The sequence below is a fragment of the Hyla sarda genome, chromosome 8 (assembly GCF_029499605.1).
Source record: "Hyla sarda isolate aHylSar1 chromosome 8, aHylSar1.hap1, whole genome shotgun sequence".
In the NCBI taxonomy this organism is placed as follows: Eukaryota; Metazoa; Chordata; class Amphibia; order Anura; family Hylidae; genus Hyla; species Hyla sarda.
Window position 1 is genome coordinate 116,562,522 of NC_079196.1, and position 18,463 is coordinate 116,580,984.

The 18,463-nt window shown below is 43.4% G+C and overlaps 11 pseudogenes; all 11 read left to right on the forward strand.

Moving 5' to 3' along the window:
• Window positions 1-133: 133 nt before the first annotated feature.
• On the forward strand, window positions 134-397 carry LOC130288995 (U2 spliceosomal RNA; annotated as a pseudogene).
• Window positions 398-1,871: 1,474 nt separating this feature from the next.
• Window positions 1,872-2,136, forward strand: LOC130289124 (U2 spliceosomal RNA; annotated as a pseudogene).
• Window positions 2,137-3,605: 1,469 nt separating this feature from the next.
• Window positions 3,606-3,869, forward strand: LOC130288997 (U2 spliceosomal RNA; annotated as a pseudogene).
• Window positions 3,870-5,332: 1,463 nt separating this feature from the next.
• Window positions 5,333-5,596, forward strand: LOC130288998 (U2 spliceosomal RNA; annotated as a pseudogene).
• A 1,474-nt stretch (window positions 5,597-7,070) lies between these two features.
• Window positions 7,071-7,335, forward strand: LOC130289125 (U2 spliceosomal RNA; annotated as a pseudogene).
• A 1,466-nt stretch (window positions 7,336-8,801) lies between these two features.
• Window positions 8,802-9,065, forward strand: LOC130288999 (U2 spliceosomal RNA; annotated as a pseudogene).
• A 1,469-nt stretch (window positions 9,066-10,534) lies between these two features.
• LOC130289000 (U2 spliceosomal RNA) lies at window positions 10,535-10,798 on the forward strand (annotated as a pseudogene).
• Window positions 10,799-12,269: 1,471 nt separating this feature from the next.
• On the forward strand, window positions 12,270-12,533 carry LOC130289507 (U2 spliceosomal RNA; annotated as a pseudogene).
• A 1,480-nt stretch (window positions 12,534-14,013) lies between these two features.
• On the forward strand, window positions 14,014-14,277 carry LOC130289001 (U2 spliceosomal RNA; annotated as a pseudogene).
• Window positions 14,278-15,744: 1,467 nt separating this feature from the next.
• LOC130289003 (U2 spliceosomal RNA) lies at window positions 15,745-16,008 on the forward strand (annotated as a pseudogene).
• A 1,475-nt stretch (window positions 16,009-17,483) lies between these two features.
• Window positions 17,484-17,748, forward strand: LOC130289138 (U2 spliceosomal RNA; annotated as a pseudogene).
• The last annotated feature ends 715 nt before the right edge of the window (window positions 17,749-18,463 follow it).

The following is an 18,463-nucleotide window of genomic DNA, read 5'->3' on the forward strand; positions in this document are numbered from 1 at the left end:
TGTATGGGTGGCTGACTGCCACCCACCCAGAGAGTGTATGGGAGGCTGGTTGGCTGCCAGCCTTCCTTCCATTCCTATGAGTAATGTGAGTGCTCATGAAGGGGACATGGTTGGGTCCACCCCTTTCCCGGTTATCCCCTCTAGGCCTTTTGGCTTAGATCAAGTGTAAAAAAAGAAAGGATCTTGCGACAGATCGCATCCTGAGGCACGTTTTTTTTTGTGTGAATACTTGCACTTGGGTGACTTGTGAGCACATACTGATACATACGTTCCCTATCTGGGGACCATAAATTAAATGGATTTTTGAGAAAGGGAGCTGATTTGGAAGCTTGCTTCTGTCGCCCTATGCATTGACCCGATGTGGCAGTATATTCGGGTAGTGAACAGTGCACCACCCCATTCCAGTGTTAAACAAGAAAGATTCTCATTTAATCCTCCGTGGGTGAGAATTTGAGTTTGAGAATTGGAGACCAAAATGATGAGTTGCACTGACTGGTTTATGAACGTCTATTCATTTAGCGTTTTAATGACCATGTTTGCACACTGATTGGTGTAAAAAAATAAAATAAAACTAAATAATAATAATCTAGCACACCTGTGCAGGTTTGACATGACATGACAGGTAGCTGTCTTGTGGGTGGTGCTGAATCCTGTTAAATGACGTGAGGGTCTCATGCCTATACACAAGGGTGTGTCATTGCTGTTGCTTGACCATGCATTGGTATCTGTGGTCAGTGAATGATAAAAACAAAATTTACCATCCATTGATGGATGGGAAATCCGCCATGAGGCATTTGTTTTTAGAAACTGCTGCTCACAACCAATGTTGCAATGGAGTGTCTCCATCTGCTGGTGGTATTGGAAAGGCATTAGTGCTATGACAGGGTCTGAAGAAGAAGAAGAAGAAGAAGAAGAAGAAGACGGAAAAAAATATATATAAAAAGAAAAAGAGAGAGAGAGAGAGAGAGACTGACTTAGTGAGCGAGTGAGTGAGAGAGTGAGAGTGAGTGAGAGTGAATGAGTGAGTGAGTGATTGAGTGAGTGAGTGAGTGAGAACAAATGAGTTAAAGCAAGTGAGTGAGAGAGATCGAATGAATGAAAGTCTGAATGACAGAAAGAAAAAAGGATGAAGAAAGAAGCATGAAGAAAAAAAAATGTATATGGAGTTGCTGACATGAGTCCAATCTACAAAGCCGTTGAGGCTGATCCTCATGGGAGGATTATTGCACCAGGACCCTTAGCACTTTTAAAATGCCATTCAATGCCACGGGCTAGATGTAAACTGCAGATGACCATGTTGTGGTAGTTACCATGGATACCCAAGTGATGTGTGAGCTAACACATAGGCCCAACAGATTCCAAGAAGGCCAGAATCACCAGCGGCACCACCATCGATTGTCAGGTCACCCGGATTCAGCAAATACCAGAGTCCAAAATGATGCAGGTTTATACTGTTAATTTTCAGTTTATCGTTACAGTTGGTGTTATTCCATGTCGGAAGGGACGCAGCTACAGCCAGTGGGGTAACTAGAGACAGGCAGGCAGCTATGTGCAACAAAGGTAGGCGTGTTGTTTTCATATGCAGATCTGAAATATTGTCTTATATGCAAGAGGAGGAGTGATGGGGGTTCAGGCAAAAGCCAGGCTATGGATTGCATTGCTAAATGCTCCATCAGAGTGCAATGGTCGCCTGTCCTTTTTTTAAGTGATGATGTGGGTTTAGCCTGTGCTGTATGTATGTATGGGTGGCTGACTGCCACCCACCCAGAGAGTGTATGGGAGGCTGGTTGGCTGCCAGCCTTCCTTCCATTCCTATGAGTAATGTGAGTGCTCATGAAGGGGACATGGTTGGGTCCACCCCTTTCCCGGTTATCCCCTCTAGGCCTTTTGGCTTAGATCAAGTGTAAAAAAAGAAAGGATCTTGCGACAGATCGCATCCTGAGGCACGTTTTTTTTTTGTGTGAATACTTGCACTTGGGTGACTTGTGAGCACATACTGATACATACGTTCCCTATCTGGGGACCATAAATTAAATGGATTTTTGAGAAAGGGAGCTGATTTGGAAGCTTGCTTCTGTCGCCCTATGCATTGACCCGATGTGGCAGTATATTCGGGTAGTGAACAGTGCACCACCCCATTCCAGTGTTAAACAAGAAAGATTCTCATTTAATCCTCCGTGGGTGAGAATTTGAGTTTGAGAATTGGAGACCAAAATGATGAGTTGCACTGACTGGTTTATGAACGTCTATTCATTTAGCGTTTTAATGACCATGTTTGCACACTGATTGGTGTAAAAAAATAAAATAAAACTAAATAATAATAATCTAGCACACCTGTGCAGGTTTGACATGACATGACAGGTAGCTGTCTTGTGGGTGGTGCTGAATCCTGTTAAATGACGTGAGGGTCTCATGCCTACACACAAGGGTGTGTCATTGCTGTTGCTTGACCATGCATTGGTATCTGTGGTCAGTGAATGATAAAAACAAAATTTACCATCCATTGATGGATGGGAAATCCGCCATGAGGCATTTGTTTTTAGAAACTGCTGCTCACAACCAATGTTGCAATGGAGTGTCTCCATCTGCTGGTGGTATTGGAAAGGCATTAGTGCTATGACAGGGTCTGAAGAAGAAGAAGAAGAAGAAGAAGAAGACGGAAAAAAATATATATAAAAAGAAAAAGAGAGAGAGAGAGAGAGAGAGACTGACTTAGTGAGCGAGTGAGTGAGAGAGTGAGAGTGAGTGAGAGTGAATGAGTGAGTGAGTGATTGAGTGAGTGAGTGAGAACAAATGAGTTAAAGCAAGTGAGTGAGAGAGATCGAATGAATGAAAGTCTGAATGACAGAAAGAAAAAAGGATGAAGAAAGAAGCATGAAGAAAAAAAAATGTATATGGAGTTGCTGACATGAGTGCAATCTACAAAGCCGTTGAGGCTGATCCTCATGGGAGGATTATTGCACCAGGACCCTTAGCACTTTTAAAATGCCATTCAATGCCACGGGCTAGATGTAAACTGCAGATGACCATGTTGTGGTAGTTACCATGGATACCCAAGTGATGTGTGAGCTAACACATAGGCCCAACAGATTCCAAGAAGGCCAGAATCACCAGCGGCACCACTATCGATTGTCAGGTCCCCCGGATTCAGCAAATACCAGAGTCCAAAATGATGCAGGTTTATACTGTTAATTTTCAGTTTATCGTTACAGTTGGTGTTATTCCATGTCGGAAGGGACGCAGCTACAGCCAGTGGGGTAACTAGAGACAGGCAGGCAGCTATGTGCAACAAAGGTAGGCGTGTTGTTTTCATATGCAGATCTGAAATATTGTCTTATATGCAAGAGGAGGAGTGATGGGGGTTCAGGCAAAAGCCAGGCTATGGATTGCATTGCTAAATGCTCCATCAGAGTGCAATGGTCGCCTGTCCTTTTTTTAAGTGATGATGTGGGTTTAGCCTGTGCTGTATGTATGTATGGGTGGCTGACTGCCACCCACCCAGAGAGTGTATGGGAGGTTGGTTGGCTGCCAGCCTTCCTTCCATTCCTATGAGTAATGTGAGTGCTCATGAAGGGGACATGGTTGGGTCCACCCCTTTCCCGGTTATCCCCTCTAGGCCTTTTGGCTTAGATCAAGTGTAAAAAAAGAAAGGATCTTGCGACAGATCGCATCCTGAGGCACGTTTTTTTTTGTGTGAATACTTGCACTTGGGTGACTTGTGAGCACATACTGATACATACGTTCCCTATCTGGGGACCATAAATTAAATGGATTTTTGAGAAAGGGAGCTGATTTGGAAGCTTGCTTCTGTCGCCCTATGCATTGACCCGATGTGGCAGTATATTCGGGTAGTGAACAGTGCACCACCCCATTCCAGTGTTAAACAAGAAAGATTCTCATTTAATCCTCCGTGGGTGAGAATTTGAGTTTGAGAATTGGAGACCAAAATGATGAGTTGCACTGACTGGTTTATGAACGTCTATTCATTTAGCGTTTTAATGACCATGTTTGCACACTGATTGGTGTAAAAAAATAAAATAAAACTAAATAATAATAATCTAGCACACCTGTGCAGGTTTGACATGACATGACAGGTAGCTGTCTTGTGGGTGGTGCTGAATCCTGTTAAATGACGTGAGGGTCTCATGCCTACACACAAGGGTGTGTCATTGCTGTTGCTTGACCATGCATTGGTATCTGTGGTCAGTGAATGATAAAAACAAAATTTACCATCCATTGATGGATGGGAAATCCGCCATGAGGCATTTGTTTTTAGAAACTGCTGCTCACAACCAATGTTGCAATGGAGTGTCTCCATCTGCTGGTGGTATTGGAAAGGCATTAGTGCTATGACAGGGTCTGAAGAAGAAGAAGAAGAAGAAGACGGAAAAAAATATATATAAAAAGAAAAAGAGAGAGAGAGAGAGAGAGAGACTGACTTAGTGAGCGAGTGAGTGAGAGAGTGAGAGTGAGTGAGAGTGAATGAGTGAGTGAGTGATTGAGTGAGTGAGTGAGAACAAATGAGTTAAAGCAAGTGAGTGAGAGAGATCGAATGAATGAAAGTCTGAATGACAGAAAGAAAAAAGGATGAAGAAAGAAGCATGAAGAAAAAAAAATGTATATGGAGTTGCTGACATGAGTGCAATCTACAAAGCCGTTGAGGCTGATCCTCATGGGAGGATTATTGCACCAGGACCCTTAGCACTTTTAAAATGCCATTCAATGCCACGGGCTAGATGTAAACTGCAGATGACCATGTTGTGGTAGTTACCATGGATACCCAAGTGATGTGTGAGCTAACACATAGGCCCAACAGATTCCAAGAAGGCCAGAATCACCAGCGGCACCACTATCGATTGTCAGGTCACCCGGATTCAGCAAATACCAGAGTCCAAAATGATGCAGGTTTATACTGTTAATTTTCAGTTTATCGTTACAGTTGGTGTTATTCCATGTCGGAAGGGACGCAGCTACAGCCAGTGGGGTAACTAGAGACAGGCAGGCAGCTATGTGCAACAAAGGTAGGCGTGTTGTTTTCATATGCAGATCTGAAATATTGTCTTATATGCAAGAGGAGGAGTGATGGGGGTTCAGGCAAAAGCCAGGCTATGGATTGCATTGCTAAATGCTCCATCAGAGTGCAATGGTCGCCTGTCCTTTTTTTAAGTGATGATGTGGGTTTAGCCTGTGCTGTATGTATGTATGGGTGGCTGACTGCCACCCACCCAGAGAGTGTATGGGAGGTTGGTTGGCTGCCAGCCTTCCTTCCATTCCTATGAGTAATGTGAGTGCTCATGAAGGGGACATGGTTGGGTCCACCCCTTTCCCGGTTATCCCCTCTAGGCCTTTTGGCTTAGATCAAGTGTAAAAAAAGAAAGGATCTTGCGACAGATCGCATCCTGAGGCACGTTTTTTTTTGTGTGAATACTTGCACTTGGGTGACTTGTGAGCACATACTGATACATACGTTCCCTATCTGGGGACCATAAATTAAATGGATTTTTGAGAAAGGGAGCTGATTTGGAAGCTTGCTTCTGTCGCCCTATGCATTGACCCGATGTGGCAGTATATTCGGGTAGTGAACAGTGCACCACCCCATTCCAGTGTTAAACAAGAAAGATTCTCATTTAATCCTCCGTGGGTGAGAATTTGAGTTTGAGAATTGGAGACCAAAATGATGAGTTGCACTGACTGGTTTATGAACGTCTATTCATTTAGCGTTTTAATGACCATGTTTGCACACTGATTGGTGTAAAAAAATAAAATAAAACTAAATAATAATAATCTAGCACACCTGTGCAGGTTTGACATGACATGACAGGTAGCTGTCTTGTGGGTGGTGCTGAATCCTGTTAAATGACGTGAGGGTCTCATGCCTATACACAAGGGTGTGTCATTGCTGTTGCTTGACCATGCATTGGTATCTGTGGTCAGTGAATGATAAAAACAAAATTTACCATCCATTGATGGATGGGAAATCCGCCATGAGGCATTTGTTTTTAGAAACTGCTGCTCACAACCAATGTTGCAATGGAGTGTCTCCATCTGCTGGTGGTATTGGAAAGGCATTAGTGCTATGACAGGGTCTGAAGAAGAAGAAGAAGAAGAAGAAGAAGAAGACGGAAAAAAATATATATAAAAAGAAAAAGAGAGAGAGAGAGAGAGAGACTGACTTAGTGAGCGAGTGAGTGAGAGAGTGAGAGTGAGTGAGAGTGAATGAGTGAGTGAGTGATTGAGTGAGTGAGTGAGTGAGAACAAATGAGTTAAAGCAAGTGAGTGAGAGAGATCGAATGAATGAAAGTCTGAATGACAGAAAGAAAAAAGGATGAAGAAAGAAGCATGAAGAAAAAAAAATGTATATGGAGTTGCTGACATGAGTGCAATCTACAAAGCCGTTGAGGCTGATCCTCATGGGAGGATTATTGCACCAGGACCCTTAGCACTTTTAAAATGCCATTCAATGCCACGGGCTAGATGTAAACTGCAGATGACCATGTTGTGGTAGTTACCATGGATACCCAAGTGATGTGTGAGCTAACACATAGGCCCAACAGATTCCAAGAAGGCCAGAATCACCAGCGGCACCACCATCGATTGTCAGGTCACCCGGATTCAGCAAATACCAGAGTCCAAAATGATGCAGGTTTATACTGTTAATTTTCAGTTTATCGTTACAGTTGGTGTTATTCCATGTCGGAAGGGACGCAGCTACAGCCAGTGGGGTAACTAGAGACAGGCAGGCAGCTATGTGCAACAAAGGTAGGCGTGTTGTTTTCATATGCAGATCTGAAATATTGTCTTATATGCAAGAGGAGGAGTGATGGGGGTTCAGGCAAAAGCCAGGCTATGGATTGCATTGCTAAATGCTCCATCAGAGTGCAATGGTCGCCTGTCCTTTTTTTAAGTGATGATGTGGGTTTAGCCTGTGCTGTATGTATGTATGGGTGGCTGACTGCCACCCACCCAGAGAGTGTATGGCAGGCTGGTTGGCTGCCAGCCTTCCTTCCATTCCTATGAGTAATGTGAGTGCTCATGAAGGGGACATGGTTGGGTCCACCCCTTTCCCGGTTATCCCCTCTAGGCCTTTTGGCTTAGATCAAGTGTAAAAAAAGAAAGGATCTTGCGACAGATCGCATCCTGAGGCACGTTTTTTTTTTGTGTGAATACTTGCACTTGGGTGACTTGTGAGCACATACTGATACATACGTTCCCTATCTGGGGACCATAAATTAAATGGATTTTTGAGAAAGGGAGCTGATTTGGAAGCTTGCTTCTGTCGCCCTATGCATTGACCCGATGTGGCAGTATATTCGGGTAGTGAACAGTGCACCACCCCATTCCAGTGTTAAACAAGAAAGATTCTCATTTAATCCTCCGTGGGTGAGAATTTGAGTTTGAGAATTGGAGACCAAAATGATGAGTTGCACTGACTGGTTTATGAACGTCTATTCATTTAGCGTTTTAATGACCATGTTTGCACACTGATTGGTGTAAAAAAATAAAATAAAACTAAATAATAATAATCTAGCACTCCTGTGCAGGTTTGACATGACATGACAGGTAGCTGTCTTGTGGGTGGTGCTGAATCCTGTTAAATGACGTGAGGGTCTCATGCCTACACACAAGGGTGTGTCATTGCTGTTGCTTGACCATGCATTGGTATCTGTGGTCAGTGAATGATAAAAACAAAATTTACCATCCATTGATGGATGGGAAATCCGCCATGAGGCATTTGTTTTTAGAAACTGCTGCTCACAACCAATGTTGCAATGGAGTGTCTCCATCTGCTGGTGGTATTGGAAAGGCATTAGTGCTATGACAGGGTCTGAAGAAGAAGAAGAAGAAGAAGAAGACGGAAAAAAATATATATAAAAAGAAAAAGAGAGAGAGAGAGAGAGAGAGACTGACTTAGTGAGCGAGTGAGTGAGAGAGTGAGAGTGAGTGAGAGTGAATGAGTGAGTGAGTGATTGAGTGAGTGAGTGAGAACAAATGAGTTAAAGCAAGTGAGTGAGAGAGATCGAATGAATGAAAGTCTGAATGACAGAAAGAAAAAAGGATGAAGAAAGAAGCATGAAGAAAAAAAAATGTATATGGAGTTGCTGACATGAGTGCAATCTACAAAGCCGTTGAGGCTGATCCTCATGGGAGGATTATTGCACCAGGACCCTTAGCACTTTTAAAATGCCATTCAATGCCACGGGCTAGATGTAAACTGCAGATGACCATGTTGTGGTAGTTACCATGGATACCCAAGTGATGTGTGAGCTAACACATAGGCCCAACAGATTCCAAGAAGGCCAGAATCACCAGCGGCACCACTATCGATTGTCAGGTCCCCCGGATTCAGCAAATACCAGAGTCCAAAATGATGCAGGTTTATACTGTTAATTTTCAGTTTATCGTTACAGTTGGTGTTATTCCATGTCGGAAGGGACGCAGCTACAGCCAGTGGGGTAACTAGAGACAGGCAGGCAGCTATGTGCAACAAAGGTAGGCGTGTTGTTTTCATATGCAGATCTGAAATATTGTCTTATATGCAAGAGGAGGAGTGATGGGGGTTCAGGCAAAAGCCAGGCTATGGATTGCATTGCTAAATGCTCCATCAGAGTGCAATGGTCGCCTGTCCTTTTTTTAAGTGATGATGTGGGTTTAGCCTGTGCTGTATGTATGTATGGGTGGCTGACTGCCACCCACCCAGAGAGTGTATGGGAGGTTGGTTGGCTGCCAGCCTTCCTTCCATTCCTATGAGTAATGTGAGTGCTCATGAAGGGGACATGGTTGGGTCCACCCCTTTCCCGGTTATCCCCTCTAGGCCTTTTGGCTTAGATCAAGTGTAAAAAAAGAAAGGATCTTGCGACAGATCGCATCCTGAGGCACGTTTTTTTTTGTGTGAATACTTGCACTTGGGTGACTTGTGAGCACATACTGATACATACGTTCCCTATCTGGGGACCATAAATTAAATGGATTTTTGAGAAAGGGAGCTGATTTGGAAGCTTGCTTCTGTCGCCCTATGCATTGACCCGATGTGGCAGTATATTCGGGTAGTGAACAGTGCACCACCCCATTCCAGTGTTAAACAAGAAAGATTCTCATTTAATCCTCCGTGGGTGAGAATTTGAGTTTGAGAATTGGAGACCAAAATGATGAGTTGCACTGACTGGTTTATGAACGTCTATTCATTTAGCGTTTTAATGACCATGTTTGCACACTGATTGGTGTAAAAAAATAAAATAAAACTAAATAATAATAATCTAGCACACCTGTGCAGGTTTGACATGACATGACAGGTAGCTGTCTTGTGGGTGGTGCTGAATCCTGTTAAATGACGTGAGGGTCTCATGCCTACACACAAGGGTGTGTCATTGCTGTTGCTTGACCATGCATTGGTATCTGTGGTCAGTGAATGATAAAAACAAAATTTACCATCCATTGATGGATGGGAAATCCGCCATGAGGCATTTGTTTTTAGAAACTGCTGCTCACAACCAATGTTGCAATGGAGTGTCTCCATCTGCTGGTGGTATTGGAAAGGCATTAGTGCTATGACAGGGTCTGAAGAAGAAGAAGAAGAAGAAGAAGAAGACGGAAAAAAATATATATAAAAAGAAAAAGAGAGAGAGAGAGAGAGAGAGACTGACTTAGTGAGCGAGTGAGTGAGAGAGTGAGAGTGAGTGAGAGTGAATGAGTGAGTGAGTGATTGAGTGAGTGAGTGAGAACAAATGAGTTAAAGCAAGTGAGTGAGAGAGATCGAATGAATGAAAGTCTGAATGACAGAAAGAAAAAAGGATGAAGAAAGAAGCATGAAGAAAAAAAAATGTATATGGAGTTGCTGACATGAGTGCAATCTACAAAGCCGTTGAGGCTGATCCTCATGGGAGGATTATTGCACCAGGACCCTTAGCACTTTTAAAATGCCATTCAATGCCACGGGCTAGATGTAAACTGCAGATGACCATGTTGTGGTAGTTACCATGGATACCCAAGTGATGTGTGAGCTAACACATAGGCCCAACAGATTCCAAGAAGGCCAGAATCACCAGCGGCACCACTATCGATTGTCAGGTCACCCGGATTCAGCAAATACCAGAGTCCAAAATGATGCAGGTTTATACTGTTAATTTTCAGTTTATCGTTACAGTTGGTGTTATTCCATGTCGGAAGGGACGCAGCTACAGCCAGTGGGGTAACTAGAGACAGGCAGGCAGCTATGTGCAACAAAGGTAGGCGTGTTGTTTTCATATGCAGATCTGAAATATTGTCTTATATGCAAGAGGAGGAGTGATGGGGGTTCAGGCAAAAGCCAGGCTATGGATTGCATTGCTAAATGCTCCATCAGAGTGCAATGGTCGCCTGTCCTTTTTTTAAGTGATGATGTGGGTTTAGCCTGTGCTGTATGTATGTATGGGTGGCTGACTGCCACCCACCCAGAGAGTGTATGGGAGGTTGGTTGGCTGCCAGCCTTCCTTCCATTCCTATGAGTAATGTGAGTGCTCATGAAGGGGACATGGTTGGGTCCACCCCTTTCCCGGTTATCCCCTCTAGGCCTTTTGGCTTAGATCAAGTGTAAAAAAAGAAAGGATCTTGCGACAGATCGCATCCTGAGGCACGTTTTTTTTTGTGTGAATACTTGCACTTGGGTGACTTGTGAGCACATACTGATACATACGTTCCCTATCTGGGGACCATAAATTAAATGGATTTTTGAGAAAGGGAGCTGATTTGGAAGCTTGCTTCTGTCGCCCTATGCATTGACCCGATGTGGCAGTATATTCGGGTAGTGAACAGTGCACCACCCCATTCCAGTGTTAAACAAGAAAGATTCTCATTTAATCCTCCGTGGGTGAGAATTTGAGTTTGAGAATTGGAGACCAAAATGATGAGTTGCACTGACTGGTTTATGAACGTCTATTCATTTAGCGTTTTAATGACCATGTTTGCACACTGATTGGTGTAAAAAAATAAAATAAAACTAAATAATAATAATCTAGCACACCTGTGCAGGTTTGACATGACATGACAGGTAGCTGTCTTGTGGGTGGTGCTGAATCCTGTTAAATGACGTGAGGGTCTCATGCCTATACACAAGGGTGTGTCATTGCTGTTGCTTGACCATGCATTGGTATCTGTGGTCAGTGAATGATAAAAACAAAATGTACCATCCATTGATGGATGGGAAATCCGCCATGAGGCATTTGTTTTTAGAAACTGCTGCTCACAACCAATGTTGCAATGGAGTGTCTCCATCTGCTGGTGGTATTGGAAAGGCATTAGTGCTATGACAGGGTCTGAAGAAGAAGAAGAAGAAGAAGAAGAAGACGGAAAAAAATATATATAAAAAGAAAAAGAGAGAGAGAGAGAGAGAGACTGACTTAGTGAGCGAGTGAGTGAGAGAGTGAGAGTGAGTGAGAGTGAATGAGTGAGTGAGTGATTGAGTGAGTGAGTGAGTGAGAACAAATGAGTTAAAGCAAGTGAGTGAGAGAGATCGAATGAATGAAAGTCTGAATGACAGAAAGAAAAAAGGATGAAGAAAGAAGCATGAAGAAAAAAAAATGTATATGGAGTTGCTGACATGAGTGCAATCTACAAAGCCGTTGAGGCTGATCCTCATGGGAGGATTATTGCACCAGGACCCTTAGCACTTTTAAAATGCCATTCAATGCCACGGGCTAGATGTAAACTGCAGATGACCATGTTGTGGTAGTTACCATGGATACCCAAGTGATGTGTGAGCTAACACATAGGCCCAACAGATTCCAAGAAGGCCAGAATCACCAGCGGCACCACCATCGATTGTCAGGTCACCCGGATTCAGCAAATACCAGAGTCCAAAATTATGCAGGTTTATACTGTTAATTTTCAGTTTATCGTTACAGTTGGTGTTATTCCATGTCGGAAGGGACGCAGCTACAGCCAGTGGGGTAACTAGAGACAGGCAGGCAGCTATGTGCAACAAAGGTAGGCGTGTTGTTTTCATATGCAGATCTGAAATATTGTCTTATATGCAAGAGGAGGAGTGATGGGGGTTCAGGCAAAAGCCAGGCTATGGATTGCATTGCTAAATGCTCCATCAGAGTGCAATGGTCGCCTGTCCTTTTTTTAAGTGATGATGTGGGTTTAGCCTGTGCTGTATGTATGTATGGGTGGCTGACTGCCACCCACCCAGAGAGTGTATGGGAGGCTGGTTGGCTGCCAGCCTTCCTTCCATTCCTATGAGTAATGTGAGTGCTCATGAAGGGGACATGGTTGGGTCCACCCCTTTCCCGGTTATCCCCTCTAGGCCTTTTGGCTTAGATCAAGTGTAAAAAAAGAAAGGATCTTGCGACAGATCGCATCCTGAGGCACGTTTTTTTTTGTGTGAATACTTGCACTTGGGTGACTTGTGAGCACATACTGATACATACATTCCCTATCTGGGGACCATAAATTAAATGGATTTTTGAGAAAGGGAGCTGATTTGGAAGCTTGCTTCTGTCGCCCTATGCATTGACCCGATGTGGCAGTATATTCGGGTAGTGAACAGTGCACCACCCCATTCCAGTGTTAAACAAGAAAGATTCTCATTTAATCCTCCGTGGGTGAGAATTTGAGTTTGAGAATTGGAGACCAAAATGATGAGTTGCACTGACTGGTTTATGAACGTCTATTCATTTAGCGTTTTAATGACCATGTTTGCACACTGATTGGTGTAAAAAAATAAAATAAAACTAAATAATAATAATCTAGCACACCTGTGCAGGTTTGACATGACATGACAGGTAGCTGTCTTGTGGGTGGTGCTGAATCCTGTTAAATGACGTGAGGGTCTCATGCCTATACACAAGGGTGTGTCATTGCTGTTGCTTGACCATGCATTGGTATCTGTGGTCAGTGAATGATAAAAACAAAATTTACCATCCATTGATGGATGGGAAATCCGCCATGAGGCATTTGTTTTTAGAAACTGCTGCTCACAACCAATGTTGCAATGGAGTGTCTCCATCTGCTGGTGGTATTGGAAAGGCATTAGTGCTATGACAGGGTCTGAAGAAGAAGAAGAAGAAGAAGAAGAAGAAGAAGAAGACGGAAAAAAATATATATAAAAAGAAAAAGAGAGAGAGAGAGAGAGAGACTGACTTAGTGAGCGAGTGAGTGAGAGAGTGAGAGTGAGTGAGAGTGAATGAGTGAGTGAGTGATTGAGTGAGTGAGTGAGTGAGAACAAATGAGTTAAAGCAAGTGAGTGAGAGAGATCGAATGAATGAAAGTCTGAATGACAGAAAGAAAAAAGGATGAAGAAAGAAGCATGAAGAAAAAAAAATGTATATGGAGTTGCTGACATGAGTGCAATCTACAAAGCCGTTGAGGCTGATCCTCATGGGAGGATTATTGCACCAGGACCCTTAGCACTTTTAAAATGCCATTCAATGCCACGGGCTAGATGTAAACTGCAGATGACCATGTTGTGGTAGTTACCATGGATACCCAAGTGATGTGTGAGCTAACACATAGGCCCAACAGATTCCAAGAAGGCCAGAATCACCAGCGGCACCACCATCGATTGTCAGGTCACCCGGATTCAGCAAATACCAGAGTCCAAAATGATGCAGGTTTATACTGTTAATTTTCAGTTTATCGTTACAGTTGGTGTTATTCCATGTCGGAAGGGACGCAGCTACAGCCAGTGGGGTAACTAGAGACAGGCAGGCAGCTATGTGCAACAAAGGTAGGCGTGTTGTTTTCATATGCAGATCTGAAATATTGTCTTATATGCAAGAGGAGGAGTGATGGGGGTTCAGGCAAAAGCCAGGCTATGGATTGCATTGCTAAATGCTCCATCAGAGTGCAATGGTCGCCTGTCCGTTTTTTAAGTGATGATGTGGGTTTAGCCTGTGCTGTATGTATGTATGGGTGGCTGACTGCCACCCACCCAGAGAGTGTATGGGAGGCTGGTTGGCTGCCAGCCTTCCTTCCATTCCTATGAGTAATGTGAGTGCTCATGAAGGGGACATGGTTGGGTCCACCCCTTTCCCGGTTATCCCCTCTAGGCCTTTTGGCTTAGATCAAGTGTAAAAAAAGAAAGGATCTTGCGACAGATCGCATCCTGAGGCACGTTTTTTTTTGTGTGAATACTTGCACTTGGGTGACTTGTGAGCACATACTGATACATACGTTCCCTATCTGGGGACCATAAATTAAATGGATTTTTGAGAAAGGGAGCTGATTTGGAAGCTTGCTTCTGTCGCCCTATGCATTGACCCGATGTGGCAGTATATTCGGGTAGTGAACAGTGCACCACCCCATTCCAGTGTTAAACAAGAAAGATTCTCATTTAATCCTCCGTGGGTGAGAATTTGAGTTTGAGAATTGGAGACCAAAATGATGAGTTGCACTGACTGGTTTATGAACGTCTATTCATTTAGCGTTTTAATGACCATGTTTGCACACTGATTGGTGTAAAAAAATAAAATAAAACTAAATAATAATAATCTAGCACACCTGTGCAGGTTTGACATGACATGACAGGTAGCTGTCTTGTGGGTGGTGCTGAATCCTGTTAAATGACGTGAGGGTCTCATGCCTATACACAAGGGTGTGTCATTGCTGTTGCTTGACCATGCATTGGTATCTGTGGTCAGTGAATGATAAAAACAAAATTTACCATCCATTGATGGATGGGAAATCCGCCATGAGGCATTTGTTTTTAGAAACTGCTGCTCACAACCAATGTTGCAATGGAGTGTCTCCATCTGCTGCTGGTATTGGAAAGGCATTAGTGCTATGACAGGGTCTGAAGAAGAAGAAGAAGAAGAAGACGGAAAAAAATATATATAAAAAGAAAAAGAGAGAGAGAGAGAGAGAGAGACTGACTTAGTGAGCGAGTGAGTGAGAGAGTGAGAGTGAGTGAGAGTGAATGAGTGAGTGAGTGATTGAGTGAGTGAGTGAGTGAGAACAAATGAGTTAAAGCAAGTGAGTGAGAGAGATCGAATGAATGAAAGTCTGAATGACAGAAAGAAAAAAGGATGAAGAAAGAAGCATGAAGAAAAAAAAATGTATATGGAGTTGCTGACATGAGTGCAATCTACAAAGCCGTTGAGGCTGATCCTCATGGGAGGATTATTGCACCAGGACCCTTAGCACTTTTAAAATGCCATTCAATGCCACGGGCTAGATGTAAACTGCAGATGACCATGTTGTGGTAGTTACCATGGATACCCAAGTGATGTGTGAGCTAACACATAGGCCCAACAGATTCCAAGAAGGCCAGAATCACCAGCGGCACCACCATCGATTGTCAGGTCACCCGGATTCAGCAAATACCAGAGTCCAAAATGATGCAGGTTTATACTGTTAATTTTCAGTTTATCGTTACAGTTGGTGTTATTCCATGTCGGAAGGGACGCAGCTACAGCCAGTGGGGTAACTAGAGACAGGCAGGCAGCTATGTGCAACAAAGGTAGGCGTGTTGTTTTCATATGCAGATCTGAAATATTGTCTTATATGCAAGAGGAGGAGTGATGGGGGTTCAGGCAAAAGCCAGGCTATGGATTGCATTGCTAAATGCTCCATCAGAGTGCAATGGTCGCCTGTCCGTTTTTTAAGTGATGATGTGGGTTTAGCCTGTGCTGTATGTATGTATGGGTGGCTGACTGCCACCCACCCAGAGAGTGTATGGGAGGCTGGTTGGCTGCCAGCCTTCCTTCCATTCCTATGAGTAATGTGAGTGCTCATGAAGGGGACATGGTTGGGTCCACCCCTTTCCCGGTTATCCCCTCTAGGCCTTTTGGCTTAGATCAAGTGTAAAAAAAGAAAGGATCTTGCGACAGATCGCATCCTGAGGCACGTTTTTTTTTGTGTGAATACTTGCACTTGGGTGACTTGTGAGCACATACTGATACATACGTTCCCTATCTGGGGACCATAAATTAAATGGATTTTTGAGAAAGGGAGCTGATTTGGAAGCTTGCTTCTGTCGCCCTATGCATTGACCCGATGTGGCAGTATATTCGGGTAGTGAACAGTGCACCACCCCATTCCAGTGTTAAACAAGAAAGATTCTCATTTAATCCTCCGTGGGTGAGAATTTGAGTTTGAGAATTGGAGACCAAAATGATGAGTTGCACTGACTGGTTTATGAACGTCTATTCATTTAGCGTTTTAATGACCATGTTTGCACACTGATTGGTGTAAAAAAATAAAATAAAACTAAATAATAATAATCTAGCACACCTGTGCAGGTTTGACATGACATGACAGGTAGCTGTCTTGTGGGTGGTGCTGAATCCTGTTAAATGACGTGAGGGTCTCATGCCTATACACAAGGGTGTGTCATTGCTGTTGCTTGACCATGCATTGGTATCTGTGGTCAGTGAATGATAAAAACAAAATTTACCATCCATTGATGGATGGGAAATCCGCCATGAGGCATTTGTTTTTAGAAACTGCTGCTCACAACCAATGTTGCAATGGAGTGTCTCCATCTGCTGGTGGTATTGGAAAGGCATTAGTGCTATGACAGGGTCTGAAGAAGAAGAAGAAGAAGAAGAAGAAGACGGAAAAAAATATATATAAAAAGAAAAAGAGAGAGAGAGAGAGAGAGACTGACTTAGTGAGCGAGTGAGTGAGAGAGTGAGAGTGAGTGAGAGTGAATGAGTGAGTGAGTGATTGAGTGAGTGAGTGAGTGAGTGAGAACAAATGAGTTAAAGCAAGTGAGTGAGAGAGATCGAATGAATGAAAGTCTGAATGACAGAAAGAAAAAAGGATGAAGAAAGAAGCATGAAGAAAAAAAAATGTATATGGAGTTGCTGACATGAGTGCAATCTACAAAGCCGTTGAGGCTGATCCTCATGGGAGGATTATTGCACCAGGACCCTTAGCACTTTTAAAATGCCATTCAATGCCACGGGCTAGATGTAAACTGCAGATGACCATGTTGTGGTAGTTACCATGGATACCCAAGTGATGTGTGAGCTAACACATAGGCCCAACAGATTCCAAGAAGGCCAGAATCACCAGCGGCACCACCATCGATTGTCAGGTCACCCGGATTCAGCAAATACCAGAGTCCAAAATGATGCAGGTTTATACTGTTAATTTTCAGTTTATCGTTACAGTTGGTGTTATTCCATGTCGGAAGGGACGCAGCTACAGCCAGTGGGGTAACTAGAGACAGGCAGGCAGCTATGTGCAACAAAGGTAGGCGTGTTGTTTTCATATGCAGATCTGAAATATTGTCTTATATGCAAGAGGAGGAGTGATGGGGGTTCAGGCAAAAGCCAGGCTATGGATTGCATTGCTAAATGCTCCATCAGAGTGCAATGGTCGCCTGTCCTTTTTTTAAGTGATGATGTGGGTTTAGCCTGTGCTGTATGTATGTATGGGTGGCTGACTGCCACCCACCCAGAGAGTGTATGGGAGGCTAGTTGGCTGCCAGCCTTCCTTCCATTCCTATGAGTAATGTGAGTGCTCATGAAGGGGACATGGTTGGGTCCACCCCTTTCCCGGTTATCCCCTCTAGGCCTTTTGGCTTAGATCAAGTGTAAAAAAAGAAAGGATCTTGCGACAGATCGCATCCTGAGGCACATTTTTTTTTTGTGTGAATACTTGCGCTTGGGTGACTTGTGAGCACATACTGATACATACGTTCCCTATCTGGGGACCATAAATTAAATGGATTTTTGAGAAAGGGAGCTGATTTGGAAGCTTGCTTCTGTCGCCCTATGCATTGACCCGATGTGGCAGTATATTCGGGTAGTGAACAGTGCACCACCCCATTCCAGTGTTAAACAAGAAAGATTCTCATTTAATCCTCCGTGGGTGAGAATTTGAGTTTGAGAATTGGAGACCAAAATGATGAGTTGCACTGACTGGTTTATGAACGTCTATTCATTTAGCGTTTTAATGACCATGTTTGCACACTGATTGGTGTAAAAAAATAAAATAAAACTAAATAATAATAATCTAGCACACCTGTGCAGGTTTGACATGACATGACAGGTAGCTGTCTTGTGGGTGGGGCTGAATCCTGTTAAATGACGTGAGGGTCTCATGCCTATACACAAGGGTGTGTCATTGCTGTTGCTTGACCATGCATTGGTATCTGTGGTCAGTGAATGATAAAAACAAAATTTACCATCCATTGATGGATGGGAAATCCGCCATGAGGCATTTGTTTTTAGAAACTGCTGCTCACAACCAATGTTGCAATGGAGTGTCTCCATCTGCTGGTGGTATTGGAAAGGCATTAGTGCTATGACAGGGTCTGAAGAAGAAGAAGAAGAAGAAGACGGAAAAAAATATATATAAAAAGAAAAAGAGAGAGAGAGAGAGAGACTGACTTAGTGAGCGAGTGAGTGAGAGAGTGAGAGTGAGTGAGAGTGAATGAGTGAGTGAGTGATTGAGTGAGTGAGTGAGTGAGAACAAATGAGTTAAAGCAAGTGAGTGAGAGAGATCGAATGAATGAAAGTCTGAATGACAGAAAGAAAAA